Source organism: Varanus komodoensis, unplaced genomic scaffold, assembly GCF_004798865.1.
Source record: "Varanus komodoensis strain SLA01 unplaced genomic scaffold, ASM479886v1 scaffold11, whole genome shotgun sequence".
NCBI lineage: Eukaryota > Metazoa > Chordata > Lepidosauria > Squamata > Varanidae > Varanus > Varanus komodoensis.
The window spans coordinates 9,667,654-9,684,533 of NW_025335317.1; the positions used below are offsets into that span (position 1 = coordinate 9,667,654).

Consider the following 16,880-nt stretch of genomic DNA (forward strand, 5'->3'; position numbering starts at 1 on the left):
TATGGGACTCCACTTTAATTAATCAGAATGTCTAGGTTACATATTAACAATTTGGGAATGTTAAACTGCCTACTGCCAAGCACAACAGGTCCAGTGTATTATCACAGAAATGTTCACGATAAGCCATGTGAAATTATTTTCTTGAACAAGGAGGTTAACAAATAAACTCACAGCTGGTCTTTAAAATATCTAGAAAGGTTATGAGAACACAACAATGTCTCCTGTCCACATGTGTTAGTAATTTGTGACAAGAGAAGAAAACACACTAATATATCAAAATATTTATTTATTTGAATTTTACGTGCGCACGCGCTCTCTCTCTCTCTCTCTAGCAACTACACTACTCAAGGTGCCTTAAAAAGAGTTTCCACGCCTAATGGTCCAGAGACAATTCCTCCTTGCTACAGGCAACCAAGAAAGTAGCTTTTATAAGCCTGTTCAAGATATAAAATATATTATATCCTGATGTCTATCATATGACTCACTGAAAAATGGAAATTAAATGCTAACTCTGGCTACAGTAGAGATAAGAGCAGGAATGTCCTTCAGGATATGGTCACCTTCTTCTGAAGGTATTACCTGATAACAGAGTCAGGAACAGGGATACTGTAAGCCCAGAAGAGGTAGAAAATGATGTCAGAAACATGTAGCCATTAAGCAGCAGCACCATAACTATACAGAAAAAAATACTTTTGCCCTGTGTAGTTACAAAGCACATTTTGTTTAAATTTTGTGCTGCCACTCTTCCAGCTTTCCCTACAGTTCTGGTCTGAAAGTCAAGGAGAACATTGCAATTGTCATCCACATTTATTTATGATCCTGTAAATACGGCTATCAAATGCATCCTAACAATAAGGCTATTACATAAGCTAGCCTTTCAGATTAGCTCAAGGTTATATTTAAGTGCTGCATTCAGTGCTTAATTCTATTTGGTAGGATGGCTGAACGAAGCAAGGGACCAATAAGACCCAAACAACAGACCATTTTCTCTGAATTTTGCCTTCTTACGCTAATGTGTTCTATCAGGAATTTCTGACAGTGTTTTAAAATGTATTGTCTAGATGTGGTCTGGTAAATAGAATCAACCTTATGAAAAATCAGTCATGTTTCCCCAATGGAAACATTGTGTAATTGGCACTTTTAAAAATGTTTTCTTGGCAGCTTTTGGGCTACACTGAAAATGTATGCTGTTGGTTGTCACGCCACACATGAACAGAAGAAAACAGGCAGCCATCCCCTGGTGGAGCTTCTGCAGTCAAACTTCTCCTGGCAGATTTTTGCCTTGTTAAAAGGACATGGCACTAACAAACCTCAGCTGACAGAAAAATGGAACAACTATAAAGACAGGATAGTGGCACCATCTGGTGTTTCCATATGTTGCCAGCAGAGTTACAGTTTTATTTTCATAAAGCTAGCTACATTCTGATATGAACTCAGACTGCCTAGTATTGCCCCTGGAGTAAATAGGTTTTTGAGAAGAGTCTCTGGTGCAGCAGATCATAGTCCTTTCTCCTGGAAGTAAAATAGTAGGAAAGGTGAAGCACTCCAAGGGCTGGAAGATGCCTGGAAAATTACCTGCACAACTAAAAAGCTTCCCCCGCCACCTGAAGGCTGAGCAACTCTCAAGGCAACATGGCATTTGTAAAAACACTGGGAAATCATACGAGGCTGCTTTACTCACAGTCACCAAATGTAGCCAGAGATATTTCTCCCAACATTTTCATTAAATGCTTTACAGCAGCCATGGGTTGCTGTAAAGCAACAGCCCTCTGGCCCTTCAAAACAGGTTGACATACAACTCCCATGATCCCACACTACTGGCCTTGGCAGTCAAAGATGAAAGCTGTTGGCCAAAACATGAAAAGGGACACCTCTGCTTTAGAGAATGTGCAATACTGTCTTCCAAAGCAAAAGGTGGTGTTTTAAAAAACACTACGATCAAATTGGAACATCAAGACAAAGACATTTCTTACTGCCAGATTCTGAAGTAGCACACTCAGCACACTGGGACATTAAACAAACTATAGTTTGTTAGGATACAAACAAAAATAATCGCACATCAGGCTTGCTTACACCTCTTCCTTCCTTTCTTGCTTGTCCATGTGTGGCTGCAAAGAGATCAGAAGCTTTTGCTTCCAATTTAAGCTCACCATAGTTTAATTTATCACAGTTATAATTACAGAGGTACCTCAGCTCACGAACACCTTGGTTCACAACCAAATCGGGTCATGAACAAAAATTTCATGAAAATTTTTACTTGGGTCATGAGCTCTGCTTTGGGTGGCGACCAAGATCACAGGAGATGGCCACAAGCGCAGTTGCGTAAGTGCAGGGAAGACGTGTGTGATCATGGGCACGCTCCTGCAGGAAAGATGGGTGCAATCTCGACCATCTCCCCCCCTGCAACCGGCACAATTGCGGCCATCTTCCCCCCCACCCCGAGTGGGGAGATGGCCATGATAGCAGTCATGTTCGTGCAGGGAACACATGCTTGATTGCAGTTGTGCTGTGCTGCACCCATCTTTCCCTGCACAAACGCAACTGCAATCATGGCCATCTCCCTACTCGGGGGCGTGGGGAGATGGCCGCGATCGTGCTGGTTGGTGGGGGTGGGGGGGGGAGATGGCCGCGATCGTGCTGGTTGGTGGGGGTGGGGTGGGGAGATGGCCGCGATCCTGCTGGTTGGTGGGGGAGGGGGGAGATGGCCGCGATCGTGCTGGTTGTGGCGGGGGAGAGATGGCTGAGATTGCACCCAACTTTCCTGCAGGAGTGCGCCCATGCCAGGATTTCTTTGAGAAGCACCACCCACCCCAACATAACTGTAATGAACAGAGTGTTGAATCTGATGAATGATAACGTGGTCTCTCATTTCTGGAGGGTTATGCAGAACAGGAAAAAAAAGTGACTATAGACGGATTTTTCACCAAAATCGACCCTGCAGCTAAGGGACAAAGGAGAGAGGAAACCACTGAAAGAGATCTTCCCAATGTCCTTATGGAAGGGAACTCGCCCTCAACAATAACCTCCCCCCACCACCTAGGTTAGTGTTCTCCACTGTACTGTACAGTACTGTGTTACTTTGTTGTTCTTTGTCACCTTGTTTCAAAATTTCTGATTTAAAAAAATAGTTACAGAATGGATTAACCTTATTTACATTGAATCTTATGGGGAAACTTGACTTGGGTCACAACCAATTTGGGTCACAACCAGAGTTGTGGAATGGATTAAGTTCGTGAGCCAAGGTACCACTGTATAAAGGAGTTTAAATTGTGATTGATCCAGGCTACAGTTTGTTGATCCAAGCCAGCTTTATCTATCACAATTTGAAGTTGACTTATTTCAAACATATCATAGTTAAAATTAGCTGCAGTTGTGTTGAGTTTGGACAACACAAGCTACAATTAACTGAAAGCAGACACTTTCACAGCACTACTTTGTTGGAAACTGGGCTCATTCCCGTCACAATAGCCCAAGGTTAATATTGTTCTTTCCTTTGTTTATATTGCAAAGGTGTATAATGCAACTCTGCTCTATGAAAGTTGCGAGCTGCTTTGGTGAATTCCAATACAACATCTAAAAAACACAACAGTTTTTAAGGCTTGGTTATTGCTATGTTTTACGCATTTAGTAGGAACAAGATATTTAGGCCATTTAGCCTGAAATCTCTTTCCCAAAACATACTAATGTCAAAGGAATGAGGGTGGTGTGCTTTTTCTACTTTGGTTGAAATCTTCTGGGTATTTTGTTTGTTGGGAAAGGGAAGGTGAGATCTGTTTTGAGGTTTTTCCTTTGTTATGACAATCTGTTCATTCCAGGCACAGGGAAACTTTACTGAGATGCTACACTGTGCCTGCCTGGTGGTAGGAGGTAAACGGGCCAGCTGAACCTTGGCAGGGGAAGCCAAAGGATTTTTACATTGAGGAACTAGAACTGAAGCATTTGCTGAAGGGAGAAAAAGATCCTGATAAAATCCAACACTATGATTGTATATAAGGTTCTACCAGATTAAAGAAAGCCTTTCTTTATTATGAGCCTATGTATATTTAATATGTTCACAATCAAAATATGAAAAATAGACCCCTTTTCCTTTTGACTGTGTCTGTGGAAAGCATTTAGTCAAAACTTTGCATGTTAGAGACGCCGGTACAATACAGAAGTTGGAAAAAAAATAACCAGAATTTAAAAGCTGCATTGGTCCAAGAGGCATATCTGTGTGTCAAATGATTTAAAGCTAAATTCATTTATTTCGGGGTGCGGGGAATGAGAAGAGACATAGCCAAAAATTCCCATTGCTCAAAATAATGTCAAGCTGCTCTCTCATAAAAGATCAGATACAGAACAAATCAGGAACTCTTAAACCCCAGCATATTTTCAGCAAAATGAACATGGATCCACTGAGGCAACCCTACTTGAACTAGTTACTGTTTTCAGATGCACAAGAATGTTGCACATGGGGACCTAAGTGATCTCCTTACCTTGCCATCTTGAATCACATCATAGAAGCAGAGAAACAGAACAAGTCAAAAGGGGTCTCCCAGGCCATCTAGTCTGACCCCCTCCTCCTTCTTCCCTCCTCCTCCAAGGTGTCCTCCTGAGACAGGCTTGAAAAGCCTTTCAAGTGCAAATACAAGCAACCAGAGTACAGGCAAGTGAAGATCACCTCCATTATTCCTCCCATCCTGCTGGTCGAAGGAAACTTGAAAGCCTCTGAATTCAGAGACATTCTAAGGAGTAGTGAATGATGCAACTCAATACCGGGGTTCCAAGGTGTTCCAGCCAAGCCCCAAGTTCTTTATGGGAAAGAATGCCAAGAAAAACTAAAGACATTCACCATCATGCACCAGCCTGAAAGCAATTTCCTTCCACAACTCCTGTGAGGACCAGCAAGTTGGTACACATAGAGCAAACCCTTCAAACATCGGCTATGTAACTGCTAGACTGTTTGTTTTGCATAAATAATACAACAGAATTCTTTTCTCAAGATGACTAGGATTAACCAGCAAATGGGAAGGTGGTGTCTGACTTACAACATGTCTCCATCAGAGGGATTTCAGTACCGAGTCAATATAGAGAGAGATTGGGCTTGTGTCTCTCAAACTACACTATTCCAAAGCAGAAGGTTCAGTCTCCAAAAGCAAGTGTAATGGAGGAGAGAAGGGACTGGAATGCATTCCTGAAATGTTGAGGTTAATAAATGAGATTAAACAGCTGGTAAAAACCAAACCACTTCTGGTTTAGGGAGAGATAACAGAGAACAAGGAGTGTCTGAGGGGGAGGTGTGTGAGTTCATCAACCCAGTAATCCATTGTCAAGCCAAGTGAGTGAACCAATTAAGTAAAGCCTGGCATTACTGCCCTCTGACCCTCAAGCAGCATGGACCTCCTTGAGGGTGGAGCCGAGACTTTTGGGGAAGGAAGAAGTCTTCAGTTTTGGAATCAGCTTCTCACATGGGCAGAAGCTTTTCCCTTTATGTTTCTTGTTCGTGGCTTCTGTATTAATCACTCTGTATAGCACAAACTAGTCTAGCTGAAATAAAGGATTGCGCTTTTAGATGCCTTTCCTCTTGAGCTGGTGGGAAAAGCAAAGGGAGAGACATCATTTGTACATCGAAAATCTGAGGATGGGTCTGCAGGCACTACTTCCTCTCTGCACCTGTCAGAGTACTGCACAAAGAGAATTCATGCCTCTCCTAGAACAAGATGAAGGAGCTGTCTCTGAGCCTGGACCTTCATCTTTTCTCCAGACAATTTCCTCCCTCTTATGCTATGCTAGTACTACAAATACAGAAGTGAGGCTCACCTGCACTTCATGTTGCTTAATTTTGTGGTGAAGTGAGATTGGCACCATCAATGTTTGGGCTAAGAACTATCCTTCTGAGTTAAGCAGAGGTGAGACATCACATTTGATATGCTTGACATAAACCATGAACCCTTTCACTTATTCCTCCACACTTGCGACCCTCCCTCAAAGAAAAAGACTGGGCTGAACCTTCTCCCATCCTCTACACCCCTTGAAGACATTTACCGATATTTTGGTTCAAGAGGATGACCTTGTAGACTGGAGGCTGAATGACTCTCACATGTCCATCTGCCCCTCAGTAACCTTATCAAATGTTTACTTGGGTTGTGGTTAAAAGTTTCCTGCAGTTTTACTTGCATTAGAAGAAAAAAGTCAAGATTGGGGTTTAAAAGTTGAGTGATTTCCAGGCTGTTGATGCAACTGTATGCAACGATTTAGCAGATGTTTGTTTGGAAATGTTATTCAGCTTCCTGATGAACAGAAGAACGGCCTGGATTGTGTAGCATTTCTGCTCTGAGGAACAGATTGGTCCCTCAAGAACCCAGCCCTCCTTGATTTTAGCTGATAAAAAATAGTTACTACCTATCACATTGAGTGGGATTTTTGTGAGGTTTGTTCACTAAAGTGCAAACAGAAGATGTGAAGGTCAACATTGCAATGCCCTAATGAATTGTGCTATTGAAAAAGGCCAACATCTTGGCAGTCAATGTTGTCATTTCCTACCAAAACACAGCTTAGTAATTGTGCAGAGTGGGTGCAAAACTGAAGGGGACATTGGATCTAATTCCAAAAGTTGAATAAAACTTGCTGGGAGGCAGGGAAATGCGTCCTAACAATATTAAATTGTCTTACGATACTAAATGATGAGGCTTTGGAAACCATTACAGGACACACCCACCCGGATGTTCTCCTGCATGGAGTGGAGTGGACAGCAGCTGTCATCCGTGACCTTTTATTTTAGTTGTGAACAGCAGACAGAACTAAAAGGTGCCATAATAATCCCAGGTCTTAAAAGAGGATGCTTTTGCAGAGAAAACTCATGCAGTAGGGCTGATTTGAACATGACTTAGGCTTTGAAGAAGATTGCAAACTATTTATCTCATGATGTACCTCCCTGAGCCGAAAAGGCTGGTAAAGTGGACACAACTGTGACATACAATATCCTTCAACTTCTTATTGAAGCTTATTGTGCTCTTTACGAAGCATTCCATTACAAACATTCAGTTCAGTTTCTAAAGGATTTTGGCAATGTTGCATCCAACTAGCGGCCAAATAGCTTAATATCTTTGTTCCAAGAGATTTATTACTTTTTGGCTCAACAAATTTAAGATCACCCAGTAAATGCAGATGACAAGGACTGCTGTAGCAATTACGCTAGCTGCCCTGAGGCATGAAAGCAAAACTTTTTCCACACACTGATTTATTAGTATTTAACAATTTATTGGAGGGAGCAACACAACGAGGTATTCAATTGTCCTTGCTATGGAGACAGCAGGAACCAAATCCCTGGTGTGTGGCGTGAGCAAAACATGAATGCTCTGCTTAACTTAACATTAACTTGGGACTTAAATGATTTGAAAGGCTGCTTCCTCTAGGCATATATGGAAAAATAGGCCAGATTGACTAAAAGTATAACTAGCTATTATTTAGAGCAGCAAGATCCATAATTCTCAGACCTGAAACAAGCTGGGCACAAAGGTGAAAGCAGCTCTTGAGCAGCCCTGTTGCACACCTAATGTGAGATACATCTGGATTTTTGCCAAGGCCCTCTGCCTCACTAAACAAAGGAAATTCCACCAGAAGCTCCACAGTTTACCAGAATATTGAATTAATTCCTGTTTTAGTGACACATTCTGCTTACTGGATTAAGAAGCTGACAAGTTTCCACAGATGAAAGCTGCAGAGCATTCAAGAAATTTGGGTCAAGGACCTGTGTAGGAAGTGATGATCATATAACTCCTCTTATCACACTTAACTTGGACTAAAATTGTTAGGCAGGGAGCCACTGAAAACATCTAATACACACACAAACATGTGCTAATTTGGGCTTGCAAAGTGGAAAAGACCCACACAGCAAACCTGAAAGGAACACATTTCAGATAACAAAGCAAGCTTTCTTTATATGGTCAGTATTTTTTTTTAAATAAACAAACTGCAGTGCATGCCATTGCTGGCAGAAAATGCTGCAAGGCTCACGCTCTACCTCATACAATTATTTGTCACCTTGACTGACAGGATGTTTTAGCTTTATTGGAGAAAATAATGCCTTTCTTTTCTGGCATTTCTGGCATTGGCATAGCTTAAAAGGCACCTGAAGAAATCTTAATTTTTATCACAATGGATGCAAGAGCTGTGCTCATTCAACAACTTTCCTTAATTTGAGACAGTAGTACCTGTGCGGACAAGTTCCCATGATCGTGGTGGCGGTGGTGGTGGGGAATCCAGAATCGCTTATTCCTTCATCTACATGTCAAGGAGGTGTACTGGGGGTGGGGGTGAATGAGGATTAGCAAAATTACACTCCGCAGTGCAGTTTCTTCTCCAAATCAGGTGAGGGGCTTCTTGTGAAGGGTAACAAGAAACCCAGATCCCCAATACAGCACATGGCAACAAGCCATCCTTGGTGGATTTGCACAACACAACAAATTGTTAAGGGTAGTTATGCTGCTCTCCCCAGCATATGACGGATGTGAGTGGAGGGTGAAATAAACCATTTTGGTTTATTCCCCCTGCCCCATTGTGTGAACATGACCTGCATGCATGTGCCAGAAGAATCAATACAGGCTTAGCAATCATGCATTTAATAATGCATCATCATCATCGTAATTTGGGCCGAGGACTTGTGCAGGAAGTGATGATCATATAACTCCTCTTATCACACTTAACTTGGCCTAAAATTGTTAGGCAGGGAGCCATTGAAAACATCTAATACACACACAAACATGTGCTAATTTGGGCTTGCAAAGTGGAAAAGACCCACACAGCAAATGTACAAGGAACACATTTCAGATAACAAAGCCAACTTTCTTTATATGGTCAACTATGATATTCCAGCCAAATAGCAACAACAACAACAACGGCTTTCTTCATTCAAGATGCTGCATTTTTCCCTTCTCATTTTTGCAACAGGCCTCACCAAATGTTACCTGCACTCTAAGAAAAGCAATAATGCACACAACATTAGAACACATTCCTAAAAGTTGCATACCAATTTGTTGTGGTTAGTTGCGAAGTCGTGTCCGACCCATCGGGTCCCCATGAACAACATTCCTCCAGGCCTTCCTGTCATCCACCATCTCCCAGAGTCCACTTAAGCTCACGCTGACTGCTTCAGTGACTCCATCTAGCCACCTCATCCTCTGCCGTCCCCTTCTTCTTTTGCCATCTAAACTGACCTTTTCCAATCCTGGGGCCACTGTTGAGTTTTCCAAATTTGCTGGCATATTGAGTGTAGCACTTTTACTGCATCGTCTTTTAAGATTTTGAATAGCTCAGCTAGAATACTGTCACCTCCACTAGCTTTGTTGTTGCTCAGAATTCCTAAGGTCCATTTGACTTCACATTCTAGGATGTCTGGCTCGAGGCCAGTGACCACCCCATCGTGGTTATCAGGGACGTTAAGCTCTTTCTTGTATAGCTCCTCTGTGTAATCTTGCCACCTCTTCTTAATCTCTTCTGCCTCTGTTAGGTCCCTGCCATTTTGGTCCTTTATCATGCCCATCTTTGCATGAAACGTTCCCTTCATATCTCCAATTTTCTTGAAGAGATCTTTGGTCTTCCCTATTCTATTGTTTTCTTCTATTTCTTTGCACTGTTCATTTAAGATGGCATTCTTATCTCTTCTAGCTATTCTCTGGAATTCTGCATTCAATTGGTTGTATCTTTCTCTTTCTCCCTTGCCTTTCGCTTCCCTTCTTTCCTCAGCTATTTGTAAAAGTTCCTCAGACAGTCATTTTGCTTTCTTGCATTTCTTTTTCTTTGGGATGGTTTTAGTTGCTATCTCTTGTACAATGTTGCAAACCTTCGTCCATAGTTCTTCAGGCACTCTGTGTATCAGATCTAATTCCTTAAATCTATTTGTCACCTCTACTGTATATTCATCAGGGATATGATTTAGGTCATGCCTGAGTGGCCTAGTGCTTTTCCCTACTTTCTTCAATTTAAACCTAAATTTTGCAACAAGAAGCTCATGATCTGAGCCACAGACGGCTCCTGGTCTAGTTTTTACTGACTGTATAGAGCTTCTCCATGTTTGGCTGCAGAGCACATAGTCTATCTGATTTCTGTGTTGACTGTCTGGTGATGTCCATGTGTATGCAAACCAATATTTAACTGCAAAAAAGCAAAACCACATCTGTCCAATTTGTCCCATTCCACCCCACAGATGTGACGGAAAGCAATGGCTACACACACACAAACCCATGATAAACTTGAATGCCAAAATTCTCCAATGCCTTTCCCAGTGGTGTGTTTGCATCATGACAGACATGATCAAAAAGGGATTAAGCACTTAAGTTACATAACTGAGCATTCTTTGGCTTTAGACATTAACTCTCTCATCACAGCTGCCCATGTGAGAGCCATGTGAGATCAAATTGCTTATACGAACATTGAAAAATGGAAAGGCACCAAAGGAAGATTTTTGGCACCCGAATTATTAAAGTCTAAAGTAGATTGGTGGGCTTCTCTTTTGACAAGCCTCTTTACACATATAAATAACAAGGGTTGTGTCTTGAAAGGCTGGACTCCTAAGTACAATAGATCCAATATTTAAGAAAGGAAACAAAAAGGACTCTCAGAACTGCAGACCAGTCAGAGTGATATTCCAGCCAAAAGATATGCTAAATATCTCTTGCAAAAAGGTGGAGGACCGAGCAGAAGAATACACCTTGCTTGCTGAAGAACAGGCAGGATTTCAGAAAGGTCGACAACTGCTTCATCCTCTATCATCTAATAACTAAATACACACAACAAATGGACAGCTTTTTGCAGCTTTTGTCAGCCTTAGTGCAGCTTTTGGTTCCATAAACAGGAGACCGTTATAGGAGCAAATGCCAAATTCAAACCTAGATCAGAGACTCCTGCACTTTTATAAAGTTTGCTATTCAGAAACCTACCTGAGAATCCAGACAAGTTCTAATTATGCTCTTTCAGAGTTAATTCCAACTTATAAAGGTGTTTGCCAAGGATGTATATTAGCCTCTTTTCTTTTTAAGTTTTATATAAATGATATAGTCAATTTTTTTGTGTAAGCAGAACTATCATATGTCCAAAAGTTTAAATAGATCTGTAAATATACTGCTTTACACATATTCTATGATTTTATTATCATTAATTGGTTTAAGAATATTATTAAGATGGTTTAGTTTTTATTGTGCAGAAAATGATTTGGTCATCGATCACACTAAATCCAAAGTCATGGTTTTTGGCAAAAAGAAAAAAAGTGCATAAATGGTTTACAAATGAAAACAAGTAAGAGCAAGTAAATTCTTATTGCTACGTTGGCATAACTTTCTCGGCCACAGGATCTTGGGCAGTACAAAAAAAGAGAAGTGAATTAAAAGCAGATGCTGGTTTACAATCTCTAAACAGACTGCTGAGTTTCACTTTTCCTGGGACATTATGCCCAATTCTAAACATATTCAAGGCAAAGGTGATTCCAATGCTAATTTTGGGTGCAGAAAACTGGGGCTTTGTTGATTTGACCAACGTTGAAAGAGTCCAAAACCATTTTCTGCATATGATCTGAAGAGTTTACTCCCGTCTATACAGTTAGAGCAGAATTAACACTGTCCTGGGGCGTTAAGCGATGGGACGGCATATAAAAACTCCAAATAAATAAATAAATTGGCACAGGAATGATTTCTGGTTCAGTATATGGTAGAATGGTAAATTACTAATGCAGAGTCAATCAGATGTTGGAAAACAGGCTCACAAGATCTGCCTGGAGGAGCAGAAGGCAATTTTATATGAACAGTTCTGGCTCCAAAATTTTGCAAAATTATTCCCAAATTTCAGATTCTTCACAGATGTGCTGAATCCAAGGGGAAAGGATGTCAGAGTTTTGTTTTTTAAGAATGAGCTCCTATATCCAAAATTCTATCTGATACAACTGCCATAATGTCATCAAAAATAGGTAAATGGCTAGCAGGAACAAAATGTCAACATCATTATGAAAAATATTTGCCTATGACAATGGAACAACAGAAAGCTTTTACCAAACTTACGTTTTGAACAAACAGAATGATGAAACTGGAAAAATTTCATGGTATTCCAGTTCAAAATAGACTGTGCATCTGGAGAATTTGACCCGTTACATACCATATTGCCAGTTATATACTGACATTAGAAAATGTTATTGAGAACCTGTCCGAAAGAAAATGAAGTACTGGGAAGAGAGAAAAGTTGGGTCTCCTGCTTCAGGGGACAACTTTATGGCAATCCTAAAGTATGAGGCGGAGTCCTCGCCAGACTGTCCCACTCGGGTTGGCAGGAAAAGAAGAACTTGGCCCACCTGGTACCTTCAACCTTCCCATCAGTTCAGCCTGCTATGCTGCAGTCCTCCTTGGAAACAGTTCTATGTGGGGCACCTACTAGATCAACCCATTTGCTACATGCAATTTCTGCCAAATACTATTTGACCCTTCTAAAAGGAGTTTTACATGCTTAAAATACTTTCCCTCACATCTAGCAATACTGATAGCTTGCACAAAGCTCATGCTGCACAACATCTAGCTGCTATTTCCGTTCGGTCCCAAGTATTTTTTTTCCTGAAAGAGAATTTAGCATTTAATTGTTATGTATGCATTCATACATTAACAACAAGGTAACACTTGGAGGCACTGCTTGGACATTCACAAGTGCCCTGAATCTTTACAAAATGCAAACTGATAATGGATGCTGCAAAGTATATTCTGATTTATAACAGCCTGCTTACAATTCTTTCTGCAACAAAACCAGCCACAATAAAGTTTTATCAGGCTCATCAAGGTTTTTAGTGTACCCTTTCAGGGTTCTGCGTGTTTTACTTCAATCAAACATTGCAGGGGGTTGGACTGGATGGCCTTCATGGACCCTCCCACCTCTACTATTCTATAATAGCAGAGGTGGCCAGACTTGCTCAAAGGAAAAGCCACATGCAGTAAATGCCAGACGTTTGAGAGCTGCAAGCAGGCGCCCATGGGCAGTGACAGCAGGTGGAGAGTGGCAAATAGGTGCCTACAGGTAGCAGTGAGGAGCAAGAGGGTACCTGTGAGCACCTGCAGCAGCATGCTGCAAAACAGACTCAAAGAGCCACATGCAGCTCCCGGGCCTCAGTCTGGCCACCCCTGACATACACAATTCTCTGGCTTCTTGATACACACCACTCTTAACATTGAACTAAATTTTCTGCTATAGCAGAGTTAAAAAGAAAACTGTTTTAGTTTCTGTAAGGTTGCCTGTGCACAGCAGTAGAACTTCCTTCATTTTCTTTCAAATGTTTCTCATACACACACACACGCACCATGGAATTGCTAGTTCATTCCAGTGACTATGCAACAGAACCAACATCTGAACTAAGCATACCCATCTGTCCTTTCCTCTAGGACAGAGTAATTTTCCCTGGTGGCTCCACTGTTATTCATGACCGAAATAGTTTACTTCAGGCAGGTTTTGGAGTGCCAGTGAAGGCAACACATTTATGCTTATTCAGATAACTTGACTCTCATATTACTATTTTCATTTGCTTCTCAAATGCTTCTTAAATGCGCCTTGGGCCACCCCTCGTCTCTCTCTGACCTGCCTCGTCTGCACTGACACAAAGAACCCTGTGCAAAGTGTGATGTTGCAAATAACAGCACCATTTCTGGGCTGAAGATAGTCTCTTTCTCTCTTTCATGCCGCAGCAATATGACGAGGAGAGAGGCCCGATACAACATAAATGGTGGATTTAAGGCTTACCCTCCACGTCTATTTTAATAGGACTGGAAACGTGGCGGAATGGACCCTTCCACGATGCCTGTCCAGCCCTAGTCACTCAAGAAAAGGGAAAAAGGAAGGGGGTTCTCCACCAAATCCATAACTGTGGGAGGTTGTGGGCAAGTGGAAATTGAACACGCAGAAATGTACGTGCATGTTCAAATATGGGGTGAGGGGGGAGGTATGCATTTAGCAAGATGAAAAATAAGCCAAAGCCATAGATCCTCAAGGGGAGCCCACTTCCTCAGAATAACTGGATATGGGTGTATTTCTAATATGGAGGCACTAATAATATAAGCAGAGAACAAGAAACAGATGTGCTGAAAAGCAGTAAAAAGCATCAATATACCAAACATGATTTAACTTCCAGTATGACCTCTATTTAAATATCCTGGCAACTAGCTTGGTATTTAATTTTGTTTTTCATTATGCCCCTTGTATCAAGATGGAGTACTTGATGGATTTCTAAAGCGAAACGATATGTCATTCTATGACAATACTGCTGCCCTGCATTTAGAAGCATACCAGTATTGACAGATGTTTAACTGCAGCCACTGATTTGCTCTTATTAGATATTTAATTGTAGACACTTTGAGCAAAAGTGGGAAAGAATCTAGCAATGAAACACCAATTCACTAGAGGCAACTTTTCTTTATTTCTGAAATTCTGTTCAAATTTGGTTTTGGCAGCTGGTAGGCTTCTGAGACACGCAAGAATGTTTAGTATGCTAATTGAAGAATGGGTTGCCAACAGAAGTTCAACTGGTGAGGAAGCAGAGATCCACTAATTTAACAGAGTTTGGAACCAAGGGCAGAAGGTTATATGGGAACCATGAATTCTGGAGCACCTTAGCTGCCAGCGACCAGTCTTTGGTGGTGAAGCAAAAGGGGTCAGAGTCTACCACTTACCCGTCCCCCAGTATTTGGGGCTGGTACAATGAAAAAGAAACAATTTTAATGCAATTCATCTTACATTGCATTCAGTACTACTTTTAGATAAGCAATTAGTAACCCTCTCCAAGTGGGACTTGCAACACCACATTGCAATGGATGCTCACCCACTTTTCTGAATTCTAGCCAGCTATGCACTTCTCCATAACCCTATAAGCTGCGAGGACTTTCTTCCATGCCTTTGGTTTTCCAACAGATACTCAACATTTTTTGGCTCTTGGAGGTCTTATTGGGTTGTGCTTTGGAGAGAGGGGTGCCTCATATGGGTTTCTAGGGGAAAAAAATGTTTTGTACTTCTGTATATTGCTAGACTCATCCAAGCACGTTGATATCACCACCTCCTTTCTCAATGGCTCCAGGCACAGCCTGTTTTGGCTCCAATCCGTTTGGCACTCTACCATCTAACTTTGTTATTGTGGGAAAGACAAATAGAGGAGCAAAATAAGATCTCCCAGCATGAGCACTGACTTCTCAAAAGTGAAGTCTGTTTCTGTCACTGGATGACCTCCTGCAAGGGACTCAAATGAACCTTCAGAAAGGGGGCTCTACAAGACCAGCACAGGGACCAGAAGGCTGTAGCCTGCTTCCCTGCCCATCTAATCACAGGAATGGATGACGCCTTCCAAGAAGAGGTCAGTGGTGACTTCATATTGACACAAGCAACTGAGGTAAGAAGCTGAGGCACTTCATCAAGCTCAGAACAGTCTACTATGGGAATAAGGAGAGCTGAGATTCAACTCATCTGGAAGGTACCTTTTGAGGAAGGCGACTCTGTAGAGTTGCCAGGCACTGAACACTGCAGCTTCTCTATGCAAGAAACCTGCTGTAACCCTAAACTGTGTTCCTTTTATCTCTCTTTTTATCCCTTCCAGAGTATTTTCCATACTCAAATACAAAACCCAATTAAAATTGACAGTTCATTTAAAGTGTAATAAGATGCCTCACACATAGACCAGTACAGGGCACTTGGGAAATATGTATTTTATACAATGTCAGCCCACCATTCAGCATTATACTTTCACAGAAATTCACTGACGACAGGAGCATTGGACCTCCCAAACACTCATAAATACATGAAAAGCAGCAGTATGAGAATTAAGAAATAAAACCCAAGTTTGAGGTTTTTGTGGGTAGAACATGTACTGTCTACTCATGAGAGGTCCCTTTGAACTGATAAGCCTATGTTGTTGCTCAGTCGCAAAGTTGCGCCCGACTCTTCACGACCCCATGGACAACGTTCCTCCAGGCTCTCCTGTCCTCCACCATCCCCCGGAGTCCACCCAAGTCCACCCCCACCTCTCCAATGACCCCATCCAGCCACCTCAACCTCTAGGGCCCCTTCTCCTGTTGCCTTCAATCATTCCCAGCATCAGGGTCTTTTCCAATGAGTCCTTCCTTCTCAATAGGTCGCCTATACAAAGAGATTAAGAGGCAAAGCAAGCCCATAATTCCATAATCCCTTGGCTGAGGAGACACCAAGAAAGCTCTGCCTTGTGCCCTTTCCACTCTAACTGGGGGTCTAACTGGTGGGCAGTTGAGCAGAGCCCCTGACGACGACTTCAGCATAATGGACCACACCATGTGGGTGTCCAGAGAACTTCCAACAGTTGGGTGGTAAAGAAAAGGAACACAATAAATAAAAGTATAAATAAATGCATGGTGGTCCTCTACACTGATATCTAAACCACTTAGAGCCTTACTGGCTACTTTATTTCAGTTTTGCAGAAGAAACTGGTAAAAATGCATGACAAGCCATATTCCCTTCCACGAACTCCCAAGACAACATACTTGGGTATGAAAAGTCTCGACAATAACCCTGCACAGAAGCTATTTGCATCCCCTTCATTTATGCTTTTGAAAGAAACTGAACCAACACGCCTAGGGCAATCCCATGCAAGAGAATCCACAATAACACATCAACACAAAAACAGACCCTTTTTGGGAAATGTGAAACAAAATAAGCCCATTTCTCGCACGGGTACACACTGTACTCCATTGTTTTTCAATTATACTTTAATGAAAAACAGATGCAGCTTCTAACATTAAGGCTCAAAACATATGTGTAATTCATATGGCATTCTAAACAATAAACATGTCAGCAGGAAAACACGCTCTGCAAATCTTGATCTGAGCAAAGATAAGCAGTAATGGCCTTAATGACACTTGAAAATA

The 16,880-nt window shown here is 41.7% G+C and overlaps 1 protein-coding gene across 4 annotated transcripts in view; it reads right to left on the reverse strand.

Annotated features, from left to right (window-relative positions):
* BICC1 (BicC family RNA binding protein 1) overlaps nucleotides 1-16,880 on the reverse strand; it is an 87,365-nt gene that overhangs the window by 41,320 nt on the left and 29,165 nt on the right. The gene's annotated exons all lie outside the window — the stretch shown is intronic.